The 23,091-nt window shown below is 49.6% G+C and overlaps 1 protein-coding gene across 1 annotated transcript in view; it reads left to right on the forward strand.

Moving 5' to 3' along the window:
• The first annotated feature begins 239 nt into the window (after positions 1–239).
• C10H1orf21 (chromosome 10 C1orf21 homolog) overlaps positions 240–23,091 on the forward strand; it is a 125,492-nt gene continuing 102,640 nt past the window's right edge. The window contains exon 1 of the mRNA XM_071565604.1: positions 240–353. The gene's annotated coding sequence lies outside the window, so the exon portion shown is untranslated. The remainder of the gene's footprint in view (positions 354–23,091) is intronic.

Raw genomic sequence — 23,091 nt, forward strand, 5'->3', positions numbered from 1 at the left:
TGCCTCGCATCTCCTGCAACCCCCTCATCTCCCGCATCTCCTGCCGCACCCCGCATCCCCCGCATCCCGCGCATCCTCCGCCGCATCCCGCGAGCTGGGCTAGGCCGGCAGGCGGCTCCTCCCCGCGGTGATGCCCAGCCCGCCCCACCCTGCTCCCGGAGAGACCGCCCCGCTCCGCCCCGCTCCCGGCCCGCTCCGTTCCGCCCTGCTCCTCTCCCGGAGAGCCCGCCCCGCTCCCGGCCCGCCCCGCCCCGCTCGCTCCGCGCCCGCCGCCGCCGCACAGCGAGCCGGAGCCGCCCGGACCCCGCGCCTGCTCCAGCCCCGAGGGAGCCGCTCGGAGCGGCGCTGCCGAGGTGAGACCCGCGGGGCCGGGAGGGGGAGCCGCCTCTGCCATCCGGGCCGGGCCGGACCGGGCCGGGCCGGGGTGCGGGGCAGCCCCACCCGCGGGGCCGTGCCCGCCGCGTCCCCGCGCTGCCCGGCCATTCTTTCCCTTATTTTTCCGTATCCCGACACTCCCCCCCCGCCCCGGCCTCCTCGTGGCGATGTTTTATTCATGGCCCGCCGGGCTTTGTACGCGGAGCGGAGTGGCGGGGATGGCTGCGGGGCGAGGAGCTCGGCGGAGCGGGGATGGAGCGAGGATGGAGGCGATCCCGGGCCGTGCGGGGATGGAGCGGGGATGGAGGCGATCCCGGGCCGTGCGGGGATGGAACGAGGATGGAGTCGATCCCGGGCCGTGCGGGGATGGAACGAGGATGGAGTCGATCCCGGGCCGTGCGGGGATGGAGCGGGCGGGGGAATCTCTGCGGTGTCCCGGGCTCGGGGACAGCGGGACAGCGGGTCTGTGTGTGTGTCTGTGTCCCTGTGTGTGTGTCTGTCCGTGTGTCTGTCCGTGTCCGTGTCTGTATGTCTGTCCATGTCTGTGTCCGTGTGTCTGTCCGTGCCCTGTGTCTGTCCGTGTCCGTGTGTCTGTCCGTGCCCGTGGCTCTGCCCTGTGGCTCCGCGCAGGCAGCCTCGCAGTGTAGCCCGACCCAGCCCAGCCCAGCCAGGCCCGGCCCGGCGGAGGCGCTGCTGGTGCCAGGCTGTGCCTGCCGATGCCACACGAGCACAGCGCGCAGGGATGTGCGGGCAGAGCGCAGGGTATGTGGGCAGAGCGCTTGGATGTGCGGGCACAGCACTGGGATGTGCGGGCAGAGCGCAGGGATGTGCGTGCAGAGCGCTGGGATGTGCGGGAACAATGCACAGGAATGTGCGGGCAGAGCGCTGGGATGTGCGGGCAGAGCGCAGGGATGTGCGGGAACAATGCACAGGAATGTGCGGGCAGAGCGCTGGGATGTGCGGGCAGAGCGCTGGGATGTGCGGGAACAATGCACAGGAATGTGCGGGCACAGCGCTGGGATGTGCGGGCACAGCGCTGGGATGTGCGGGCACAGCGCAGGGATGTGCGGGAACAGCGCACGGACCTCACGGCCCCGGGGCATCCTCGCTCCTCCCTAGTGCAGGGCCCTGGCACGGGCGGATTGGAGGGGCAGTGGGATAATTCACAATGGTTCGTGGGGAGCTGTGGGCTCAGAGGAGCAGATATTTATGCCTGGAGCAGAGTCACTTGGCCTGCCTTCCCTTACCACGGTGTTCATGTGTGTGTTGGTTGGCAGAGCTTTGCTGGTGCCCGTCCTGCCTGTGAGTGCTGCAATGGGGCAGCTCCTCCGTGGGTCTGATCCAGAGGGGAACGCTGTTGGTGCTGTGGAAAGCCGGCTGGGATCAATGGGCAGTTTCATATTAGCTTCCAGTACCACTTCTTGGTTTCTCCCAAGCTGATCATGGACTGGGGAACTAAAACTGAGAAGTGCTGAATTCAGTTTCCCATTCACCTTACTCAGTTTTCCATTTGCCTGCCTTTCACCTTCCCCGTGCCCTGGTTGGTTGGATTTCGATGGAAAAATTCCAGTTCCGAGTCCGTTCAAAGAAATGTGTGTTTTGGTTTTGCTTGCCCGAGTTCCTGTTGGATGATAGGCGTGAGGCTCCACCTTCCCGAGGTCCCTGTGCACGGGGCTGGGGGTGGTGCTGTTTGGTGTGAGTGGATGCACCGACACTGCTCGGGGTGGGTGAACCTTGGATTATCTCAGGCGTCCTATGATGAGGCAGCTTTATTTGTTTAAGGCTTTCTGATGATGCAATGCCATAATAATTACAAACCTTCTCATTGTCTGAGGGATCTTTAAATACTGCTCTGTTTCGGGAGGTGCTTGGTGTGTGTTTATTCCCAGGAGGTGCAGGATGAGCCGGGTTTGGTATTAATCATCATGGTTTGGGGTGGGAGGGCAAGAGCCGTTTGGCACTGGTGCTTCGGGTCGTAATTGATGGGTGTGACGTACGTGCTAGATAAGGTCTTGTAGGATGTAAATTACGGCCTGTGTTTATGTGCGTGCAATTACTTGTTTGGAGAATCCACACTGTGCAGTTTGGTTATGAGCCTGTGAATAAGATCCAGCAGAATGTGCTTCCATTGCACAATAGCGTTGGGTGGCTGAAAACACTTTGCCTTTCCTTGTGCCCACAGCCTGCCCCAGGTGTGAAGTTCCTGCATGGCAACCTCACTCTGTGATGTGTGCAGGAGTTGGCTGTGAAAGCAGGGACCAGATGCTTTTATTTTCTTATTTCTCCCTGATCTGCCAGGTACTGATCTCTTCTGCTTTCTCCATGATGGGATTTATTTTGTCTCTTGAAAGAAGCGAGGTGCTGAAATGGCTGATTCCAACTCACCCAAGCTGGAGAGAGCAGCGTGGTTATTTAAGGCTGCTGTAGTTTGTTATGCAATCAGATTAGCAGAGGTTGAAATGATCATTCAGCTTTGGGCAAACATGATCTATAAGCAGCATGGACTGGGGCACTGTTCACACCAGGCAGGTCTGTGCAGTCAGCACATGGCACCTACTGGGCACAGACACAACGAGTGGGCACAGTAACATGCTAAATAAGTTTTTAGTGAACTCCTTGGGATAATGATGTCCTTCCTATGGATTGCCTGTGTGTCAGAAGCTTCTGCAGTGCCTGAGGTGCTGCTGGCACGCATGGGCACCCTTCCTTTCAGCTTCACTGAGCTGCCAAGCAGAGGCCGCTGTGGATGTCTCTGTGCACAGCCCGACGGTGCCCGGCGAGCTGTGCGGGCACTGCGCTGGTGTGGGCTGGGTGCTGGGTCAAGGAGGAACACCAACACTCAACTGGAAGATTTCTAAATGGAAAAAGAATCCAGTTCCAGTCTGGCCTGCTGAGGCTGACAGCCGCTCAGCCTGTTGCTGCCTGGCTGTCCCTTCTGGCTGTCGCGAGAGCGGGAGAGGTTTCTGGGCTTGTCTCCCTCCATGCTCAGGGAGGAGGCATTGCTGCTGCACTGGGGCTGAGACCCCTGTGAGAGAAGAGGGGAAGGGGAAGGTGGAAGCCTGGCATGGGGAAGGGGCTGGAGGTGTTTGCTGGGAGGGACCTCTCCGTGTCTGTGTGCGCTCCAACCCCAGTCTGGTTTTACTCTGGGGTCTGGCATTGGCTCTGCTGTTCTACAAGTGGACCTTGCTCTAAAAGTACAGGATGTGATGGTGGCAAGTGCTTGGGAAAGGAGGAATAACTGATTCCTGCAGTCAGTTTTCTGGAGGCCTTTCTGGTGTGAGCCCAAGCCCTTCCAACCTTCCTCTCACTCAGAAGGATGCTGCTCTTCCATCCTTCAGCAGGTGATGGAACAGGACAACGTTTTGGACACACATTCAGAAATACTCTGGAAAGGGATTATTGTGATTATTGTTGTTCTTATTACTTCCTTGCTGACTGTGTTCAGTTCTATATAAGCAGACATCTAATTGCAAAGGGATTTCACAGACACTGTGAATGTCTGTCTCTGTGCTGCTGATTGTTCTGTAGAACAGATTTGTGATCAATGTACACAAGCACATTTAGGGTACACTGGCATCTTACAGAGGTGCTTTGGGGAATAGGTGATATTATTAAGGCTCTGTTCTTGTTGGATGTTCAGAGGAAGCAGTGTGGAATGTGATATGCAATCAGTACTGTTAAGACTATTTCTTTTACTGGTACTAGTTGCCTTCAGCTCTGATTTATTAACAGGTTGGGATCCTGTCACCTTCAATTTTGTGAATGGAGTAAGGACAGTTATTCTTGGCCACACTGGGGATCTGTGTAACTTGGTAGCTCTTCTGTTGGGGCCACTTACAGGTGCGTAGGAAACTGTAACTCCAGTGGTCATCACTCCAGGGAATCTGTGGGCTGGCAGTCCCAGTGAGGCCGTTGTGTTTAGTGGCTGATGATGGGTTGTCTTCTCTTAAAAATGTCTTAATTTGTTTTGAAAAACTTTATGGTGTTACTGTTCACAGCCTGCTGTGTTGGTGAACTTCTGGTATAATTGTACTCTCTAAAAAGCATTTAACTTTATTCATTTTACAGCTTGCCATTTCAAGTGCCTGTGATTTTATCTGAATTGTGGAAGAATTCTTAGATTTTCACACAAACCCAGACTATGTATGGGGATGTTAACCCATCTTGGAAAGTATGTGAAGGAAACTGCTGTGTGTGCAGTCAGGTGTGCTCCCAGCCCCATTTACATCACCTCTCCTAGACAGATGCCATTGTGGCTCTCATGTTTAGGTGATTGCATGCACAATAATGTTCAAATACCAGAGATGATGTGATTTTTGCAGCTGTGCATCTTGCACACATGTTGTAGTAAGTTGTGACTCCGAGCCACGCAGGTGACAAAGAGTTCCTCCATGCCAAGGAGCAACTTCAGCAATGCTGTTGGAGGATTTACTGAAGTAAATCTTTGCAAGGTGCAACATTTTAGGGAACGTGGAAGGATGTGGAGAATAGAATTTAAAAACTCTATTAAAGAGTTTGAAGTTAAGAAATACAGATTCCAGTAAGTGCAGCATCAGGCAGTGAAAACTGCTGTTGGGTTTGGTATGTTAAAAGTTGCCCTTTGAGGGTTGGTAATTTATTACTGGAATCACAGAATATCCTGAGTTAAAAGGGACCCAGCAGGACCATCAAGTCCAACTCCTGGCCCTGCACAGGACACCCCAGTAATTCCTGAGAGCATTTTCCAAATGCTGCTTCAACTCAGACAGGCTTGGGGCTGTTCCAGTGCCCTTATTGTGGCAGTTTCTGCAGTCCTGTTGTTACAAATGGGTTGGATTTCCATGTTTTTAGAGCAAACAGAAAATCTAAATCTGGTCATTTCTATTGTTATTCCACCTTCAAGCCTGTAAACTTATGATTAAAGTGGGTGGAATTTCAGCTTACTGGTTTATGGGTGGGATAATGGTAGACAGTGACCAGACAAACGTTTTCTTTTTGTTTTAAAAATAGAGACACTTACATAATGATGTTATACACAAAAAAGTGTGTGCATAGGGATAAGATCTCTGCAAGGGTGGTGATCCAACAGCATCCTTTGCCTGCTTGTTTCAAAGGAAGGTAATTCTAGAGTGAAGAGATGCCGGTGCTAAGTGATTTTACTGTGGTATTAGTCCAGTCCTGGACACCCTTTAGGCAGGGCTCTGCATTAGATGTGTGGAGAACCAGATTTTAAAAACATTATGAGCTTCTGGGTTTTATGTAAGTAAGGGAAAACCATTCTTTCTTTTTTTTTTTTTTTTGAGACCACTGTTGTCTGTATTTTGAGTTGTTTGCAGGGATTCATCTTGTAGTGTGTGGTGTGTTCTTAGTAAATCTAAGGCCCCATTTTTGAGAATGTAGTGTTATTGCTAATAAAAAACCAACCCCAAGCCCAAAGCAGTGAATATGTCTGAAAGCATCAGGATGGCACCAGGGTAAAAGTGGCCTCAGTTTGTTTTCCTGCTGTCTCTGTATTTATAACAGAAAAGAACAGATTTTGTCCGTCAGATTTGGAAAAAGATAAAAAGGAAGTTCCCTTAAAATATGTATTTAATAGGGAAAATATTCCAGAATCTATATATACAGGTGGGCATTTTCCCCAAAGTGTGTGTTAGGTGTTGAGCCCATAACTATGTTGTTGCTCACCAAACTTCTAGCCCTGAATGTATCTATAAATACCATAAGTAGCCTCACCCCTTTGACTCTGTGAAATGGTACATAGCTGGAATAATTCCATACATCAGGACATAAAAGGACCTTGGTGAACTTGTGCTTTTACAATAAACAAGGAAAAGTTTATCCAGGTTGCCCAGTTTATCCACACAAAGACATCTCTTTATTCAGGAAGGGGAAGGGACTTACCTCTGAGGCTTTTCCTCCTTAGGATTTTTTTCTCATCCCATCCCAAGATTTTATTAATAGGAGCAAAGCAACTTTAATGTTTCTGTATGTTTGGCAGACAGAGCTCTGCCTCTTGGAGTCGTGGCTAATTAGAGTTGTGGAGCCTGTGCAGTTTTGGGTCTTGAGGAGGGAGATTGTTTTTGCAGGAAGGCAGAGAAAGGAGCAGCTTGTTCTCCTTCCTTTTCTCTGGGTGTCAGCAGCATTTTCTGTGCCTTCTGCAGGTTCCTGATCTTGGTGTGCCATTCCTGAGGCACCAGGCTTGTTGGAGTTTGCCTCTGTGTTTGGAGAATTCTTTTTAAATTGCTATTCAGTAAAGCTCTGAATGTTGGATATTTGCACATCTCCAGTGGAAAACAGTCTGAGGGAAGAATTGGCTTGTAAACCAAAACAACTGCTGTCTTTTTAAGGGCTGGTGATGGTCTGTGAGCCCATTTCAGCTTCAGCTCTGAGGGATGACTAAGATGTTTCTCTGCTCTGGCAGGATCCAGTCTAGATCCTGCTGCTTATTAAATTTGCTCTACAGGCCTGCTCATCCCAGCTGCAGCTTGCAGGGAGTGCAGCTGATGGGCAGGGGCTGGGTATTCTGTTGCCCACGGGTTTGCCCAGCTGGGCATCGGGGTGTCCTGTGCAGGGGGGTGTCCCAGGCTGTGGTTTGGGCTGCTGAGGGTGCCCAGCCATGTGATGTGGGAGGTCAGGGCACTGCCTCTTTCAGCTGGTGGATGCCCAGAGGCTCAGCTTTCTCCTCTGAGCCTTTAGTTTTGCAGGAATCTGAAATAGCAGAGCTGAAGCTGCTGAATAAGGTGAATCCAGGGGAAGAGCTCTGGCTCTGCCCTCCTCCTGCTGCAGAAATAAATGCACAGAGGAGAAACTCCTTCGAGTACTCCAGGGGCTTGTTTTATCAGTGGGTGAAAGGAAAGCCAGCCAGGGCTTTCTAATACTGTCTCTATTGTTTTTACCACTCCAAATTCTAATGGGTATAATTGTTTTTTCTTAGGATTTATGTTTTTAAATTACTCCCTGGTTTTCAGGTGTGGGAGTCCATCAGCCAGTGCTGCTGAAATGGAAACCCAAACCTCCCTATCAACAAGCTCCTGAGGCAGTTTCTTTTGCTTTTCCTCTGCTTAGGAAAATGATAAGAGGTAGCTGTGTCCATTCTGCTTTGGTCTCGGAGGATGAGGTGTATCTTTGAGATTACAGAGTCCTGATGCTCGTGGAGGAGGGGAGTGCATCTTCCTTTTGTCTCCAGCCTTGCAGCAGAGGGTACTAATTAACCCCCAAACCAATTGGTTTGGGGAAGTTTGCCTTTGCTATCGCAGTGACAATGTTTGGTTTGGAAGAGCTGCGTGAATGACACCCCCAGGCATTCACAGCAAGCTAAACCAGCCCCTGGCTGCCCCAGATCCTCCTGCCACCCCAACCCAGAGGAGGCTCTGCCACCCCAACCCAGAGGAGGCTCTGCCACCCCAACCCAGAGGAGGCTCTGCCATCCCAACCCAGAGGAGGCTCTGCCACCCCAACCCAGAGGAGGAATCACTGCCATCCCAACCCAGAGGAGGCTCTGCCACCCCAACCCAGAGGAGGAATCACTGCCATCCCAACCCAGAGGAATCACTGCCATCCCAACCCAGAGGAGGCTCTGCCACCCCAACCCAGAGGAATCACTGCCATCCCAACCCAGAGGAGGCTCTGCCACCCCAACCCAGAGGAATCACTGCCATCCCAACCCAGAGGAGGAATCACTGCCATCCCAACCCAGAGGAGGCTCTGCCACCCCAATCCAGAGGAATCACTGCCATCCCAACCCAGAGGAGGCTCTGCCATCCCAACCCAGAGGAGGCTCTGCCACCCCAATCCAGAGGAGGCTCTGCCACCCCAATCCAGAGGAGGCTCTGCCATCCCAACCCAGAGGAGGCTCTGCCACCCCAACCCAGAGGAGGAATCACTGCCATCCCAACCCAGAGAAGGAATCACTGCCATCCCAACCCAGAGGAATCACTGCCATCCCAACCCAGAGGAGGCTCTGCCACCCCAACCCAGAGGAGGAATCACTGCCATCCCAACCCAGAGGAGGCTCTGCCACCCCAACCCAGAGGAGGCTCTGCCATCCCAACCCAGAGGAGGCTCTGCCACCCCAACCCAGAGGAGGAATCACTGCCATCCCAACCCAGAGGAGGCTCTGCCACCCCAACCCAGAGGAGGCTCTGCCATCCCAACCCAGAGGAGGCTCTGCCATCCCAACCCAGAGGAGGCTCTGCCATCCCAACCCAGAGGAGGCTCTGCCATCCCAACCCAGAGGAGGCTCTGCCATCCCAACCCAGAGAAGGAATCACTGCCACCCCAACCCAGAGAAGGAATCACTGCCACCCCAACCCAGAGAAGGAATCACTGCCATCCCAACCCAGAGGAGGAATCACTGCCACCCCAACCCAGAGAAGGAATCACTGCCACCCCAACCCAGAGAAGGAATCACTGCCATCCCAACCCAGAGGAGGCTCTGCCACCCCAACCCAGAGGAGGCTCTGCCACCCCAACCCAGAGGAGGCTCTGCCACCCCAACCCAGAGGAATCACTGCCATCCCAACCCAGAGGAATCACTGCCACCCCAACCCAGAGGAATCACTGCCATCCCAACCCAGAGGAGGCTCTGCCATCCCAACCAACCCCAACAGGCTCTGGCACTGCCACAAAGCCACGGGGCACTGTGGTTGGCAGCTTGAAGTATGGCCTTGGTTGGTTGTTCTGCCCCAGCCATGGCACTCTGGGGTGGATTTTCCTGTAGCTCCAGCTCTTGGACATTTTGGCAAGAGGAAGACTGTTTTCAGAAAAATAAAACATGAAAACATGGGATAAGAGGCCTCGGGCTCAGGAACAGCATTAAGGAGAATAATGAATGCTGAGCCTTGGGAAGCAGCATTTGGTTGTGTGTTTATTTGGGGATTTTTTACAGCATAATGGAAAATTATGCATTTGACTCTGCTCTGAGTTGCTCTGGGATTCAGGGGACTCCATTTCCCTAAGGCTGTGAAAATCCCAGGCTTGGCAATGCAGTTTTTGTTTGCCTTTGCACTTCTGTGCTCATTTTGAGCTTTTCTTCATCCACAGCAAATGCTCGAGTGCTGCAACAGAAATAGTTTAAAAGGCAGAGATTTGAGAGAAAAAGAGCTGGAGCTTCTTAGTTGTCTGGGGACTGGATGAAGTCGGATTAATCTGGCATTAAGGCAGAAATTTGTGAGAGAAGCCCAGTCAAGTGACTGGCTGGAGAGAGCAGGGATTCAGCAAGTCAAAGTCACTTCTTCAGCCAAAGGGGGATCAGGCTGGCTTCGTTCTGACAGGGGTTTGGCCTCTCCCCACTCTGGGTGGCTGTCACATACTTTCTCTTGGCATTCTGAGAACTGATGTCTTAGAAAACACCTCTGGGAGTGGAGAGCTTTCCAGAAGGTCGTTAGAAATTTAATGCTACAATTTAATGAGGTTTGTGAGTTACCTGTAATGCAAAGAACAGTGCTGACAAGTTGCTTTTCAATTATTAATTTTTGTACAGCAGGTTGTTGGCCATTAAGATGGGTTGTCTATGCAAAGTGGTTCCATAAAGTGCAAATTATTAGGTTCTATGTGGGTCAGAAAGCATTGCATGCTCAGTGTAATTCTTGTAGTTAAAGAGACTCCTTTGCAAGGCAAATAATTTAAGTGCTGGTTACTCTCAGCAAAACACCCATGGCTTCTTGCTGAGTGTAAATAAAAGCCTTTCAGCTTGCAGTGATGACTGCAGGATTGGGCTTAAAAGCTGGTTTTGGGCCATGGGCACAGCCCAAAGCTGGGGATGTCCATGGCTCCACCCTGGGTGGCATCAGGATGGAGATGGCTCAGTCACCCCTGCAATGTGCTGGTAGCTCTGGAGAGGTGGGGAGTTGCTGCAGGTGTGTCAGCAGTGCAGAGTCCTCTGCCTGGTGCTTTGGGTTTCCTTCCCAGCCAGCAGCTGCCCAGGGTGGCAGCAGAGCCCTCGCCTTTGCTCCCCTGTGCCTGGCACAGGGCAGCAGGAGTTGGATGGCACTCCTCTTGAGTCAGGGAAGATTGGCCAGGCAGAGGCTCAGGGCTTTGGTCTTTGAGGCCACTGAGGTTGAAGCAACAGCAAATGTGGCAGAATCAGCATATAGTGATGTTGCTGCTGGGTGAAAATTTGGTCCAAACCCTTCCAGGCCCTACCCTGGCCTTGCTTTGGAGGCAGAACAGGTTGGGCAACAGCACAGGACAAGAGGAGGCTGCAGAGAACAAGGTGGAGATCCCTGAGAAGGTTCATGAAGTGGGATTAACTCTTGTTTTCTGGGGTTTATGTTGGCTTCAGTGCATCAGGAGGGATTTCTTTGCTCCTGCTGTGAAGTGTTGTTTGCTGAGGAGTAAGACAAGGAGTTGTTTTAGTGCTGGCTTTTGCCACCTCCCTGTCCTCCAAAATATAAACCCCCACCAGTCTAAACACCTGGTTTTGAAATAAAGCACTTTCTTTCAGATAAAGGAGATGTATACAGTGCCAGAGGACTGTGATGGAGAAAAGCATCCTGATGGCAGCACCTCCTCTCTGCTCTTCCACTCTGCTTTCCCAAGAGCTCCTGCTGACCTGGGAAGGCATACCAGGAACCCACTTACTCTTTCTTGTTGTCAGAGCCCTTATCTTTTTAGTGGAAAGTAAATACCAGGGTAATTGTTGTGTTCCTGTATTTTTTTGCCTTAAGCTGAATGCTGAATAAAACAGCTCTCTTTTCTGGGACACTCTTGCATTGAGCTGAGCTTTGAAAAGGCACAAACAGGCTGTTGTTGGCCTCAATCAGCCTTAGCTGCTCCCAAGATAGGGGTGGATTTTGATGCAGTCCTTGTCAGAGTCAGAGGTGAGATGGAAGATCCCAGGTGAATTAACCATGCCAAGGGAATTACCCCCAAAAATCTGTGGGCTTTCTGAGCATGTGACATCAACTCCACTTTTAATCTTGGTTGGGACTGAGTATCCTCAGGAATAAAATCCACAAGTCAGAATGGAGGTGGCCCTGAAGATTTCTTGGTTTCTCTTTCATGGTTGCTCCCTGTTGAGTTGCACTGTGCTGTTTGCTGATGGACTCTTTTTAATGAGCAGATTGGTGACCTCTGTGCTTTTTTAAGTGTTCATTTTCCCAACTGACTCTTCCTTGTCTATAATTTTCCATGCCTGACCTGCTGCCAGCTCCTGCCATATCTCCTGAACATGCCTGAGTTGTGTTTCGTGTTCAGTTTTGTTGCTTTCAAGATACTGACCATGGCTGGGTGTGAAAATGAGGGACAGCACATGAGTCTTCTGTGGCAGTCAAGTCAAACTCTGTGAGCTGGGCTTTGGATCCATGAGGTCTTTTCCAAGTGAGCTGAGGCCCGTCTGTGGGAATGCTGACCTGGGCTCAGTGTTGAGAGAGAAAAGCCCAGTGCTGGAGGAGGTGCAGGGACCTCTGTGTATCATCAGACCACAGGACTGGTTGTGTGTCTACATTTGAATGTCCAAGAAGAGATGGAAAACAGGAGATGGGAGTGACTTTCACCCTTTAGGGAGGGTGTGCCTCTGGGGGATGGGGATGGCAAACTGGCTCCAGTTTCTAGGTCATCATTCCCACCTGGTCATCAGCCACCATGTCTGGTAGGTTGGAGCATTTGGTGAGTCACCAGAGGTGCTCTAGGACAGAGTTTAACAGGGATGGAAGTTACAGCAGTCTGGGGTGTGGCCCCTCAGACCTGAAGGTGTTTGCTGGACTTACCTGAAAGTGTAGGAGTGAACCTTTGGTGATCTGTTTTTGGCAGTTCCTCTGGTTTCTGTCCTGTTTGCTGTTTTGTTACAGATCTCTTCCAGAAAGGCTTGAATTAAATGAGTGCCTGCAAGGAGAATTTTATGGAATATTGGGAAAAAGAGAGCAAGCTTGCACCAGAAAAATGGCTTCAAAGCATGTGATAAGGAGGAAAAACCACACATAGTTCCTGATATTGCTGGAATAGGAGAAGAATGCCATGGGGTAGTGAATGGTGGGAGGGGATGGGAGTTGGGAGACCTTTTCCCAAGGGCTGTGGAGCTGCTGCAGCTGGAGTTGCCCATCCAGGCTCTTTGCAGCTGCAATAGTGTCTTTGTCATGGAACTTTGAGCTCATTCTGTGCCTTGCTATCAGCAGACTAAAATCAGGTGCCTTTCCTCAGCTGTGAAGCCTTTGCTGGTTTGTTTGTTTGGTTTGGTTTTTTTAACAGCAAAATCTAGATTAGAAATCCTTTGATCAACTGGAACCTCAGTAGCTTCATTCTGTTCTCATAACGGATTTGCTTTTCAAGTATTATTTTTAAGCTCAGAGTTACGAGGAGGAGTATTTGCTCTTGCTGCCTGTGACAAAGACTGGTGCTCCCAATTCAGTGCTGGGCCTGGGGTGTCCATCCCAGTTTCCTGCTGGTTTCTGGAGCTTCAGCCGCCTCCTCGGGATGAAGGCAGTGCTGACAGACCGCAGGGCTGTATTGCAATAACTAGTCAGCAATTCTGACTCAGTGGTCATGGCAGTCCAATCAAATACTGTGGCTGTGTTAATTTGTTTCTAGATAGTGAAATTTATGTAAATATCCATTATTAGTTTAGCCCATGTGTGCACTTGTGCTCAGCACTCTGAGACTGAAACTGGGCACTGCTGAGGTCATGGAGAATTTTGCTGTCCAGCTTAGCCAGTCTGCAATTAAATTCTGAAAGTTTAGAGGCACAAGGGGTTTTAACACTGTTCAATGTCATAGAGGAAGGATTCTTGTGGCTTTATATTACCAGGATCACAGATGTGAGGAAGGGAAATACCAATTGATAACATGTCTTTCTGGTTGCCCTCGTTAGATGTGCAGCTCCCCTGGACATCTGGCTTTTGGTTGTTGCCCAGATTCAACTCCCCCCCTCCCACTACTCCTTCCTACAGTCCCTGCATACCTGGTACAGGCTGGAGCTTGCATGTGCCTTGGGTTTAGCTTGGACTGAAAATTAGTATTGAAAAAGAAGTTCACAGTAATAGTTGGCCACCATGATGTCCAAGAAAGGAAGAATCATGGAATGGTTTGAGTTGGAAGGGACCTCAAGGCTCCTTTCATCCCAGGACCACCTTCCCCCAGTCCAGGTTGCTCCAAGCCCATCCAGCCTGGCTGTGGGCATGGCATGTTGGCTGACTCTTCATTTTGGGGCAGGAGCACGGCCTGGGTGTGTGGTATCTTGGGCATCACCATCCAGAGCTGGTATCAGGAAACAGAAAAAGGACATGGAGAGTGGGAACTGCATGTTCATAAGTATTAAACACGGTGGAGGCCTGGAGATGAAATATGAGGAGCTGAACAGCTGATGGCACGAGGCTGGAAATGTGAGCAGGACAAAATGAACCTTGGACAACGAAACCAAAAGGCACTTGCTGTTGAAAAGGAAGTTGTGCAGGGGCACACGTGTGCTTTGCTCTGCTGTCTCAAGATGTGTGTCAGAGGGGCAGGAATGATCAGGTGCTTCTTCCTCCTGGTCTCCATGTGGTGTCTGTGATGAATAAAAGCTTTCTGAGTGAGAGCTCGGGGCCAGAGCTGATTTCTGTAGGCTTTGGTGGGGAATCTTGGGCTTGGGTTGCTTTTCCTCTTTGTGCACCCTTTGCTTTTAGTGGGTGACAGAGTTGGACTGGATTCAGCCAGGAGATTCATCCCTTGAACCTTGCTGAGCAGCAGCACAAGCTGAGGGCAAGGCAGAAGGGGAAAGAAGGAATTTGGTCTCCAGTTAGGCTTTTTCTACAACTTTGGAATACTAAGGATCAGCCAAAAAGCTTGTAAATATTCCAGTTGTGAGCTGCAGTGATTTCATTTAATGTGCTTTAGTGATAATCCTGTCATCTTTTCAAGGTGGGTATGTTAATACTCCACTTTAGAGCAGTATTAATTCTGTTCTCTGGCTGTACCCCTTGTTTGTTCCCTCCACCATCTCTCTTTCTGCCACTAGGCCCTTGGCTAGTTGGTGTTCTGGCAAAATAATCACCACTTGTGTTAGTGGCCCAGTTCTCAGCTGTGCTGGTTTGTGCTCTGGTGTTGGATTGCAAACCAGACAAGCAGAGGTAAGTGCAGAAAAGGCAAAGCAATAACAGGAAGAAAAAGAAATTATTTGATTAAAATCCATTTCACTGTGATCCCTTAACTGTAGCTAATCAGGTGGGTGGGTTTGGGGGGAGAAATAAGTGTGTGGATGTTTTATGGCTGAACCTTCACTTGCTCAACCTGGGATGGGACTTGAGAGAAGAAACCACAGTCTGGTCACGGCACAGAAACATCTGGGACGGAGGGGGCAGTGGTGACCCTGCAGGCACCATCTGTGGGGGCACATTGGCTCCTGATTCCAGTAGTGGTGGAAGGTCCTGCTTTCTGGTGGGAGGTCCTGCTGTGCAGCTGGAGCCTGGTCTGTGCTGCTGTGTGTGTGCCAGGAGAGGTCCTGGCAGGGCACCAAGAGCAGGAGCTTGCTGGTAGGCCAGCAGAGGGGATGGAGGGAGCACCATGCCTGCTGCAGCAGGGCCTTGGATCCAGGAGGAAATGCCTCGGTGCTGGCTTTGAGAGGGGACGTTCATCTGCAAAGTCTCAGGCAACAGAAGGTTGTTTCATGGGTCCCCTTCAATGGTTTAACATTTTGAAAAGTTTCTAAAAAGTTCTCAAGAAGTTCTTTGGTTGACTTCACTTGTGAGTTTAAATGATGTATTATGGAGTGTCCTCTTTGCCTGCACTAACACCATTTCTTGTTTTGGTTTGCTCTTCTTAAATTTCCCCTCACCACATTCTAATGGTGTTATGTTGGTGCAAGGAAGCTCCAGATGAGATTTCTGGGAAGGGCAGTGATGTCCTTCAGCGAGGGGCTTGGCTTCCCAAAGCTCACCAGGGGTGGAGGAGCAGCCAAGGGTGAGTGGGGAACTGGGAAGTGGCCAGGAGAGCCCAGTGGGTGACCCTGTGCCGTGGTGACCAATCCAGGCTGACTTGCTGTGCTGCATTTACTACAGCTTTAGTTACACCTGGAATTGAAGAGGAAAAAGTTGCCTCTGTGTTTGGGTTGGTGTCATAGAGAGCTTGGCATGGTGGTTTCACCTTTTCCTGAGCTGTATTCCAAATCCCTTCCCAGGTGTCTACTCTTGGTTTCTCCTGAGTGCAGGTTGAGGTGGACCCAGTATAGTTGTTGGGAGTATTTCTACATCTTCAGCTCAATTTAAAGTGTTGTCTGGGTTTGTGAGGTCTGTATGGGATGGCTTGGGGGGCCAAGAGGTCCCACTGCAGGCCTCCTGGAGAAGGAATTCTTCTTCATTTGTTTCTGTACATCCCCTGCTGAGCTTATTGGATAACAACAGTTCTGGGAAGCAGAGGAATATAGTGGAAGTTTGATGTCAAATTATAAAAAAAAGGCCTATTTCTACCATGGATATAAGAGCAGAGGGCTGGAATAGCAGAGCTTTTCTTTGCCCTTGCTGTGCTACTTGCTCTTTGCTTTCCTGGTTGTGAAATGGTATAAAATGCCAACCCCCTCTGCTCAGAACCTGGGGACAAAGGAGTAAAAGCACAGGGAGATTGCAAAGTACCCATTCATAAAAAGGAACAACTCTTCTGTTGGGTCTGGAGGGGGTGCCTGTCCTTCATTTCTTTTGCATTGTTTGCTCATCTTCCTCTCAGATGAGTGCTAAAAGAAGTACTGGTATTTCTGCAGTCTCTGAGGAATGATGGATTATCATCTGTTGAGGGACTGACTGTCTAATTGAAATAGTGAATCTTGAGCTTTGGTAAAACCCCCTTATTTTTAGTCTCTTTTAAGCCAGCAGAAAAATTAATTTACTTTTGGAGTTGGTACCTTTTTTTAAGATTGCACTTCTTTCTCCTGAAGTCTGAAAGTAGCATTTTTTCCTCATGTTTTCTAGTCAGTTATGCACAGCCAATCAGAATACTATTTTTTAGTCCAAATAAAGCTTTTACAGTAGATTAACAGTTTATTCTGTTGTCCATCAGACCCCTGCCTTAGCTGAGGACAGCACTGAAGTGATTGGCCAGGGACTTTAAGCACTAAGGGTTTGTAATGTCCAGCCCCCTGAAAAGCCTCTGTTTGAGCTGGGTGAGAATAGTGGGACTCCTCACTTCTAATTAACACTGGGCTTGTCTGAGCTTTGCTCCCAGTTTATATGACAGAAATACCTGGGTGGAATTGGTGGATTGAGTTGTGCCTTTGTTCTGGGTCTGCAGTTGGACAGGTGTGAGTCTAGTCCAGGATAAGAGTCTTGCTATTTCTTTGCTGTGTTTCTGTCTTTAAAACAAGTTACAGAATCACAGAATATTCTGAGCTGGAAGGGACTCACAAAGTTTGTTGAGTCCAGCTCTAAAGTGAATGGCCCATACAAGGATAACCCCACAACCCTGGTGTCATTACCACCCAGCTGAGCTCATCCCAGGGTCTGCATCAGCTGTTTTTATAAGGGGGATGCTTCACAAGCCAACTGGAATGTATCTTAAATAATTTGTTTGATGTGAACACGGGCAAAGATACAAAATGAAAGACAAACACAAATGTAAAAGAAAAGACCTTTAATAAAGGTTCTGCTGATAAGACCTTTAATAAGGTCCTGCTGATGTGAATTCTGTTTAAAGTCACTGGGAAGCACTGATTCTTTGTGTAAACATCTTTTTCATCACAGAACTGCTGCTGTCCCTCGGTGGTGACAGGAGATGGTGTTTGGGGGTTCGTGGTGGATGGGCATTGGGCTGCACACCACGGCCATGTGGGTTTGGGGTGCCCGTGGGCAGCTGCCACTGCTGCTGCTGCCCCAGCCCCACGGGGCTGTGCTCAGTGCTGTGGGCAGGGTGACTGGCACAGAGCATTGCTCTGTCACTGCACACAGCTCAGTCACGGCCCCGCTGATGCAAAGGAGAAATCCCATCTGCTGGGCAGGGGCAGAGCAGGAAGGGTATCAATGCACATCTTCTGAAGAGCAACCCTAAGCAAAGGTTCAGGGGTCCAGGTGTATTTGTAACATTAATAATAATGGTGTTGTTTAAAAGCCTTCTGACTGTTCCCCCAACGGTGCCAAGCCCACCATGGATCCAGAGACCCACATGCCACATCTACATGCCTTGTGAGTCTCTCCAGGGATGGGCACTCCACCACTGCCCTGGGGCATTCTGTGCCAATTTCTGACCCCCCTTTCAGTGAAGAAATGTTTCCTGATATCCAATCCAAACCTTCCCTGGCACAACTTGAGGCCATTTCCTCTTTGTCCTGCCACTTGTGACCAGGGAGAAGAGACCAGTCCTTCCCTGGGAGTTGTAGAGAGCAAGAAGATAATAAGGATAAGTAAGTAAGTAAGAGGATATATGCACATAGAGTAGGGCAGATTGCAGTGCAGGGCAGGTGCCCGGGTAAGTGCCCAGTGTCCCCTGGTGACCCTGGGATTGGTGTTGGTGACACACAGGGACACTGCTGCCATCCTGGGGGAGGTCCCTTTTGCATGTTCTGAGCTAATTAGTGATGTCTGGGCAGATCGACTGGGAGTGTGTAATTATTGGGGGGTCTGTGTCTGGGGAAGTGTGGGCAGGTCTGTTGGGGATTTGTGGAGGGCAGGTGGGGCTGGTGGGACGTGTGTTGCCCCAGGGCAGCAGTGAGCTCTGGGCTTGGGCAGCATGGGACGTGTGTTGCCCCAGGGCAGCAGTGAGCTCTGGGCTTGGGCTCAGCTCTGCTGCTGCTGAGCACCAAATCCTCACTGCCCTTGCACTTTCCCTTTCTCTCCCCTTCTAAATTAATTGGCCTTTAACCAAAAGGTGTTGCTGCTGAACTTGTGAGGAGTGAAAGCCCATCCAGCCCAGGCTCCAGCATTGTACATATTCCAGCACTGTGTCCAAGGGGATCTTCAGAAGCGAATCCTCCTGAGCATCTCCCATGGGATGGAGCTTTGGAGACCTGTCCTGGTTGTGTTTTCTGGGTCTGCTCTGTGGCTTTCTATTCTCCTTGCTCAGCTTGGTGAGGGAGCAGCCTTGAAGCTCAAATGGAGACTAAAATGAATATTTAAGCACTTCTAGATGTCACTAACAAATAAAATAACTGCTTGATTTCTGTGGGAGGAGCATTTGCCAGAACCTTGCTAAATGCTCCAAAAAAAGAAGCTGGAAAATGTTAAAACACAAACCCCCCAGCGTTTCATGGGAGTTTATTCTGTTGTTTCAGTGGTGACTCATCTCCAGATTCATCCTCTTCACTGTGTATATGTGGGGAAAAAAGCACTGACAGAGTTCTCAGAGCCACCTACAAATTGCAATGTCCTGTTCCATTATGAGTTAAACATTTCAGTGTCTCGAGCCCTTTGGCAATTTTGAGAGTTATCCTGGCAAAAGATGTTTGTAGTCACACCTTGTTCACTTTTTGTTAAAAATCCTGGATTTTTTTAAGAGTGTGGCATGAGAAAGAAGTGCTGGTAGGTGTGGACAGAGAAAGAAGTGCTAGGTGTGATTGTTGGGTTTGGAACCTCAGGGGTTGTTAAAGCATCACTTTTTCCTTTCTGTAATCCCATCTTTGGCTGAAGGACCCGAAAATTAAAGATCAGCATTTCTCAAATGCTTCACTTCCTGAGGGGGCAGCTCAAGGACTCCCACCACGATTTTCCTCCTGCCCCTCCTCATCATCCTGCTAAGGCAGCAATGAGGACAAAACCAGGAAAGGGGAATGATAAAGTATGGGAATGAAGTGAGTGCTGAGTGAGCAGTGCCAGGAGGAAATGGCTCTCATGGCAGCCTTGCTCCTGGTGATGGAGCTGAACTGATGTCAAATACTCAGGAAAATGGAGTTTTCTCCCTTGGCAAATGTTTCTGTTACCTCTTCTAACAGTTTTTAAAGCAATAAAGTAGAAAGAATGCCTGTTGTATTGACTGGATCCTGGCACTGATGTTTCAGCAAACACCTCCATGGTATATATAGACTAAATTATCATATTATCTGCATGCAAAAGAAGGTGATGGTGGTGATGGAGATGCTTATGAAGGACTCTGGCTCCTGTGTGTGGTGCTTCTGCATGTGAAAGCTGCTGCTTTTTTCTTCAACCCTATTTTTTCCTTGTGTTGTTCCCCAGGCATTGTGCAGATTGTTAAGAATTATACTTATTTTTTTAATAGTATTCCCTTGGTGGAATTGCTAGAAAAATAGACCTGCATGACATGGCAAAGTGCAGCATGGCATATGAAAGCCTGGTCCTGCTTTACCAGAGCCACAGAGCCTGACCCAGGGGCATGGGGGGCTCGGGGTTCATCAGATGTTGCCCATGTTCCTTCCCTGGAGGTACTGGGGGGTCAACACAGAGACACTTTGGGCTCTTCCATGTGGCACTAACTTGTGGCACTAACACTTCCATGTGCCACTTCCATGTGGCACTAACACTTCCATGTGCCACTTCCATGTGCCACTAACACTTCCATGTGCCACTTCCATGTGGCACTAACACTTCCATGTGCCACTTCCATGTGCCACTAACACTTCCATGTGCCACTTCCATGTGGCACTAACATGTGGCACTAACACTTCCATGTGCCACTTCCATGTGTCACTAACACTTCCATGTGGCACTAACACTTCCATGTGCCACTTCCATGTGTCACTAACACTTCCATGTACCACTTCCATGTGCCACTTCCATGTGGCACTTCCATGTGGCACTAACACTTCCATGTGCCACTTCCATGTGTCACTAACACTTCCATGTGGCACTAACATGTGGCACTAACATTTCCATGTGGCACTAACACTTCCCTCTTCAGGAGCAGCACAATGCCAAGGAGGGCTGGTGTCCTCTCTCCATGTTCAGATGAGTCAGCCATGGATAAGGTGTGGGAAGAAGGAGGGTGTCCTGTGAGTGCTGGGAACACCACCAGCCTTGCTTGGGGCTCTGAGCAATCTCAGACAGGGCTGTCATGTCATGGTTTTGCTGTTTTCAAATCCCTTGAGCACAGAACTCCTCCAGACCTTTAGGAAGAGGGTGTCTGGGTGAGAAGCAGCTGTGCTGTGGCAATTCCCTCCTCAAGGGAATGTCATTCCCTGCTCCAGGCTTGTTGGTGTGAGTGTGGGGGTTTGAGTGCTTGGCTCCAAGCAGAGGAGAGTCACCTTTTGGGATGTGGGCACGTGAGCCCACATGTGTCTCTGAGCCTTCAGAGCTGTGAGGGGTGATGAGCAGAGAGGCCCCAAAGGGAGTATGTCAGAAGGGAGAGTGTTTAACCCAAAGGCTGGAAATAAAACCCGCTCAGCCCACGTGCCCTCTGGTTTTTGATGTTGGTCTGGTGCCATGGAGAAGGATTTCCTGGAGATCTGCAGAGACATGCAGGGCTCCTTCTGGAAGCAGCACAATCAGCCTGGGCCAGTGGAAGGTGTCCCTGCCATGGCAGGGAGTGGAATGAGATGGACTTCAAGGTCCCTTCCAACCTAAACCAGTCTGGGGTTCTGTGTTTCTGTGATTTTATGGTAAAATTAGGGTGGGATCTGGTACTACATAAACCTTTTCTTAACAAAAGGAAATGAATCATTGAGAGTGATAACAAACATATGGGAAGCTACGGAATTAGATATTAGAAATGGTGTATCCTCCAAGTTCACAAAAAAGTTTGGTTTCAGCAAGAGAATGCTGCATTTCCATGAGGATCAACAGGGTTTAATGTTTACCAACTGATTCCAAGGGAGCTGCCTTTGATAAAACAGCTGCCAGTGAAAATGGAGCAGCAGATTTGGGTTCCCTCAGTGAGAACTGACATTACTTGAATTTAAATGAGAGCATCCAACTTTTTGCCCTGTCCTTGTCAGCTGTGGAGAAGATTGAGGAGGTGAATTCAGTATTTTCCTGTCCAGGCACAGGTGCCCTTTTCTCAGACAGGAGACTGAGGCAGTGCCTTTTCTTCTCAAATGGTGTATTTCAGGGAGGCTTCCAAAGCCAGTCCTTTTCCCACAGAGGCCAGTGGAAGATGTGCTTTGGAAAGGGTTCTTGGTACTTTTGGATTTCCTCTTTCTTTTCATTGTTTTCTCCACAAAAAAAGTCCATTGTTTTTGAGGAGGTCCTTTCCTCCCTGCTGTGATTTTTTTTGTTGTTTTTTTTTAAGGACTTAAGACTTTTTTCTCTATTTTATCATTGGAAAATTTTGTAAGCTGCCTGGCCAGTGCTTTTGTGAAGTTCACAGAGCACATGAAATAGGGGTAGAGCAAAACCATCCACCAGTGTAAATACTCGATCTACAGAACAAGTTGTTTCTGAGAAAAGTTGAGCAATGCTTGACTTGAGGTTGTTTTGTTTTGCTTTGGTTTCTTGGCTTCCAAATCAGTGTTGAAAAATACCTGCCAGCTGGAATTATTTTCCTGGAAGTTTAATTCAAGGTCTCATTTTACTGTCAGCCTGAAGGAGGGGAGGAGACCAGAGCTGGAAAATGGCATCTGATGTTGAGTGATGGTGTTGGCAGACATATTTAAGATAAATGAAATTGCTGTTAATAAAAAAAAAGCATTGCTGTCTTTGGTCCACCATGGGCCATCCAAGTTCTGCTGGTCCAGAAGCCTCTGCTGGTAGTTTTGGTCATCCTTCACCAGACCCTCTTGGCACGTGTGTGACTTGGAGCCCTCAACTTGTTGTGTGTGTTTGAAGTGCTTTGGCTGAGAAGAAACTCAGTGCAGTTCTGATAAGGAGATGGACAGTTTTAAGTTGTTTAAAATAGTGACTCTCTTCATGGGATTCAGGTTTGCTGTGAAAAACTCACTGTTGTGCTGGTGTTTGTCCATCAGGGAGCAATTTCCAGATGGATCTGCTAAAATCTTCACTGTCTGAGCTTTTTCATTAAGAGGAGAGAAGGAAGGGGGGAAAGGAACTTTTCAGAGGGAATCAACTCAAAGAGTTGTGTGGGAAGGGATCCAGTGTCTTCCATACTCAGTTGTACTCTGGGGTGGAGCATCAGAGACGTGCAGGTGCAGAGGGGTTGTTCTGGTGAGACAGGTGAGGGACAGCTGAGGGACAGCTGGTGGCTCACAGGTGAGGGATGGCTGGTGGCTCACAGGTGAGGGACAGCTGGTGGCTCACAGGTGAGGGACAGCTGGTGGCTCACAGGTGAGGGACAGCTGATGGCTCACAGGTGAGGGACAGCTGGTGGCTCCCAGGTGAGGGGCAGCTGGTGGCTCCCAGGTGAGGGACAGCTGGTGGCTCACAGGTGAGGGACAGCTGGTGGCTCACAGGTGAGGGACAGCTGGTGGCTTTGTGTCCAGCAAAGCCCCAGGGATTTGTCTCCATGCCCAAGAGGAATGATTTGAGAGGGACCCTCTGTAATTTGAGTTTCCTGGTGCAGTTCTGCCCATCCCTCTGCAGTTCCCTCTGTGCTCCTGGCGTTGAGTGAAAAATCAAACCCCCATTTCAGACCCTTCAATCTTCAGTTTAACTTCAATCAGCAGTTTCTGTTCTGGTTTTACTGCCCATGACAAAAGCCCAGGAGGAGTTTGAAGTGCAGCACTGATGGTTGCAGAATATTTTGGGAATTGGAGAGATGATAAAGCCTTGATGGTTCAGTTGTGCTTTGTGGGAAGTGTTTTCAAAGCAGAAGGGTTGTGGCAGAAGCAGTTAACGTTGTGTTTTAATCATTTAGGCAAAAATGTTTGGGAACAGTGTGGTGGGAAACTATTTGCATGTTGTTCTCAGGGGGGAGATAAGAGGCATCCTGTGTGCATTGGGCAGGGTGGGGATGGTGCTGGGCACAGCAGGGTTGGTACCTCACTGGGAGAGGGAAGAAGGA

This window comes from Pithys albifrons, chromosome 10, assembly GCF_047495875.1.
Source record: "Pithys albifrons albifrons isolate INPA30051 chromosome 10, PitAlb_v1, whole genome shotgun sequence".
In the NCBI taxonomy this organism is placed as follows: domain Eukaryota; kingdom Metazoa; phylum Chordata; class Aves; order Passeriformes; family Thamnophilidae; genus Pithys; species Pithys albifrons.